Genomic DNA, 4159 nt, shown 5'->3' on the forward strand with positions numbered 1-4159 from the left:
ACACATCCCCTCCAGCGCAAGAGCGAGGAGCGGCGAGGGAGGCAGCCAAACGAAGCGCCGCCTTTAAGAGACACACACCCATCCCCTCCTCATCCCAATTGATCCACTGTTTGAGACCCACCCCCCCCCGGGGGGGGATATGGGGGACCCCCAGAGAAAGAAGGGGAAAAGGGGTTTCTTTGCCAGGTTCAGTGGTCACTGGTCACTGTCAGGGCAGGAGTTGGGCATTAGTGACGTGGCCATTAGTGTGGCTGGAAGCCCCAAAGTGCTAAAACGTGCTGAGATTGGGACCAGGGCTGAAGAAGAAGTGTTTTCTGCTGGGGGTGGTGAGACCCCGGCTCAGGTTGCCCACAGAGGGGGCTGATGGCCCCGTCCCTAGGAATATCCCAGGGCAGGTTGGACGGGGTGTTGGGTGACCTGCTCTGGTTGGAGATGTCCCTGCCCAGGGCAGGGGCCTGGACTCCATGGGCTTTGAAGGTCCCTTCAGTCATAAAGCAGTTGATGATTCTCGATAAAAACCCCTCTAAAACCACCTTCAGGTCCCTCAGTTTGCCAGGACATCCTCCCGCTCCTCCCTTACCTGAGAGTCCAGCAACAGCCACGGCCAGAGCCAGGACCAGAGCCACCAGAGCAGCCACCACCAGGACCTTCTGCCTGTAGCCCCAGGCACCTCCGGGTGGGGGGACGCTCCTCCATCCTGAAGGACTCAGGGACACCTCCACGTTTCCCATCGCTCAAGCAGAAGCCATTCTTCTCCTCTTGCCCCAGAGGACACGGGGATGTGACCAGGAACCCAGCGCAGCCCGAGGGAGCCCCGGGGCCAGAGACAGCGGGGGAGCCCCAGCTCAGCCGGGGGGAGCTCCGGGCAGAAGCGGGGACCGGACCCCCCCAGCCGTGGGGGTAAATGGAGAAGAAGCGGGGGCCGTGGGCCCAGGTCCTCTCCGGCCACGGGGGACAGAAAAGGGAGAAGCAGAGGGACACCGGCCCCTTTCTAGACCCAGGGAGATTTTCGGGGGAAAGGGGGCCCGGGCTCTCTCTAACCACCCGAGGAGGGGTTCGGGTTGGGGGCCACGAGCCCATCCCTACCTGCGCCGACCTACAACCAAGCTCCTTCGCCGCATTTCGCTGCTCTGGGCTGGGGGGAGTCACTGAGGAACTCTCTTAAAACAGCCCCACCCAATGATCCGACCAATCAGCGCGCGAGAACGAGCAGTGGCAGCCAATGGCCTTTAAACCCCCTCCCCCCCCCCGTCTTGATCCATGTTCTCTGATCAGTTCCTGGCACCGGGGAGGAGCCGGAGAGTGAAACCCCTCCAGTTTCCCCCAAAAGGCCGTGGCGGGGGTTCCTCATGGGCAGATGGGGCGGTGGGTTTCAAGGCGGCGCTCGGCCGGCTGGGGAAGGGGCGGCAGCAGCAGGCGCAGCCCTCGCTCCCCTCCCGGCCACGGGGAGCCCCGAGGCGGAGGGGGTGGAGCGGACCTGGGTGGGAACCGCGGGGAGGCGGAGGGGGTGGAGCGGACCTGGTTGGGAACCGCGGCGGTGCCCCCCCTGCAGCGGGGCGTGCTGGGTCGGACCTGATGGAGAACCCCCCGATCGCTCGCCTCCGCCGCTGGCAGCGCTTTCCCGGCCCCGGCGCCCCAAGAGCCCCGAACTGGGGGGATTTCGTGCCGGCGCTGGGGGGAAACTCCACGGAGCTGCCGCGCCTTGGCTTCGGCACTGGAACCTCTTCTCGTTTGCACCCATCGGCTAATTAGGAGACTGTCCTCATTGGTGGCGGCTCCTCCTCCTCCTGATTGTATTCTCCCTTCCAATTAAAGGTCTATTAATTGGGGGATGACAGCTCATACTCAGCGAGGAGGGGCTGAAGATGTGGAGGTGCGGGTCTGGGGTTACAAGGAGCCCAGTTTCCCGCAAGGACACGCACTTTCTTTGCAACAAGCTTTGTATCACCCAGCAACTTCGCAGTTTTAGCCGAATGCCCTGCTTTTCCCCCGTTGGCCGGGAGGTGTCGCTTGTGGGTCGTTAATTCGGGCTCGTTAGCGAAACCCTTGCCTGAAGCTATCAAGGGCCCTGGAAACCTCCCGGGACTCACTCCTGTCTTTATGCTCTCTGCACCCCGCTACAACGCGCCTCCTGCCTTCCCTGGCGGTGTCGAGCCGGGCCGCGCCTCGCCCGCCCCCCCTGTGCGGGTTCCAGTGACCCGCAGCGGCGGCCGTCCCTCGGGGCAGCTCTTTCGGTGACACGGGCAGGGACCAGCTCTCGGCGCAGCTCTAATCCCCGCCCCCACTCAGGTACCTTAATTAAGCAGAATGTACTTTTAAAAAGTTAAAATCTCTTGTAGAAGGTAGATTCGCTCATGAAGTCGAATCAAGAGCTGTAGAAGATCCCGAGACCCTGAAGGATCAGACCCTGGGGATAAGCAATCAATGCCCCGCTAATGAACAGCCCCTCGCAGAAGAGCCGGAGGCTGAGAAGAAGGAACATCCCACCGCAGGAGGCACCGAAACCCACGGAAAACCAGAGAGCTGCTGGGGGGAGGCATCAAGTCAACCCAAATTTGCAGGAACACGGGGGAAAGGGAAAGGTGGTGGTGGGAGATCGCGACCCCCAACTCAATGGGAGACCGAACTGGGGACCGACTTGCTCTGCTCCCCCCCGGTACTGGAGCCTGGGCACCTCAATTCATAGCATCATCGACTGGTTGGAGTTGGAAGGGACCTTAAAGATCATGGAGTTCCAACCCCCCCAGTCCAACCTCCAATGAAAGGACCTTGTAGCTTGAAATGAAGCCGAGAGACTGCACTAACCAAGAGACATTGTTAAGATAAGGTACTCACCAATAATTAGAATTAAGGGGGCGTATTTCTGTGCTTGGAACGGTAGGAATATCCCTCCGAGTTTCGAAGGCGGGGTGCTGGCTTTGTGGATCCCCCCCGACCACCCATCTCTGCAGAAATGAAATCAAGAGGGAAAACCTCTGCTCTGGGTGTCTCTTGGCATCTGCACAGTGGGGAAACGGTCCCGCTTTGGGGCAAGAGTTTCTGGCCACCCAGGTGGGATGTCCCTCCTTTGAGTTGTTTGAGTCGTGCACACCTTGGGTTGGGTTGGGTTTGCTCCCAAGAGCGGGCGGGAGAGAGACCGGCCCCAGGAGCTGCCATTTGATAAACGCCGGGAGACGCCCCTCCTTTTAGTGTGGGTACAGACGGTGTGGGATCTTCTTGGGGACCCAAATGATTGGGATGCTCGGAAAAAAACTGTGGTCTGGCGGATTCTAACCATCGAGAGGGAATATAAGCGTTAAGCGAGAAAGAGAGTAAAGGCGAAAACGCTTGTTCGAACGGTTGTCAATCAAAAGAAGAGGAATGGGAAGATTTGTTTTTGGCGTGTGCACAGCGGGAAAAGGACCCCGCTTTGGGACAACAGCCCCTCCCCCTCCCTCGGGGCACCCTCGCCCCAAGGGATCGCCAGGGCTGGGTTTTCCTGATGAGGGACCCACCCTTCCCTCGGGGCAGCTCTTCGGGTCGCTCCCGGCAGCGCCCACCCCTGGGTTCAGCTCCCATCGCCGCCCCACAACCCCCCTTCCCCTCGCTGCTCCCCGGCGCCGAGCCCTGGGGGTGCCCCACGCCAACCGTCCCCCTCCCACCATCACCAAAACGAGCCTTTTTCTCCTTAAAAAAACCAACCCTCGCCCCAAGGGATCGCCAGAGCTGGGTTCTCCTGGTGAGGGATATTTGTTGATTAGCGTCAATACACAAGTTGTAATTAGGAAAAAAAAAAAAAGACTGGGGGTTATAAAGCAGTGTGGATTGTGCTCTCTGCACAAATTCCAAGTCTTTCCGGCCACCGCGCCGGGGCTGGGTGGTTTTGGAGAGTTGGTTTCCGGGGTGTCCCCGGGGGCACTTTCCATCCCGGCGTTGGGAGCGTTGGAGGGGGTGGCTGGGAGGGGGCGGCTGCCCCTCCCGGGGTCTTTCTGCCCTTCTCCGCGCAGCTTCCACGCTGCTGACTGTAACAATTCAACATTTCCCAGTCGCCTGCCCAAAACGCGCGGGGGCCCGATCCCCACAGAGCCCCCCACGTTCCCGAGGGGCAGGTGCCCAGGAGGCTTTAAAGTCAGCGCTTCGCTGCTGGGGGATGGATGTCCATCGGCGCCCCGTGTCCGTT

General features: G+C 60.6%; 1 long non-coding RNA gene across 1 annotated transcript in view; it reads right to left on the reverse strand.

Moving 5' to 3' along the window:
• Positions 1 to 1151, reverse strand: part of LOC106899256 — a 15029-nt gene extending 13878 nt beyond the window's left edge. Inside the window, exon 1 of the long non-coding RNA XR_001414029.1 lies at positions 1087 to 1151. This is a non-coding gene — a long non-coding RNA (uncharacterized LOC106899256). The remainder of the gene's footprint in view (positions 1 to 1086) is intronic.
• Positions 1152 to 4159: the final 3008 nt, after the last annotated feature.

This window comes from Calidris pugnax, unplaced genomic scaffold (genome assembly GCF_001431845.1).
Source record: "Calidris pugnax isolate Ruff unplaced genomic scaffold, ASM143184v1 scaffold650, whole genome shotgun sequence".
NCBI lineage: Eukaryota > Metazoa > Chordata > Aves > Charadriiformes > Scolopacidae > Calidris > Calidris pugnax.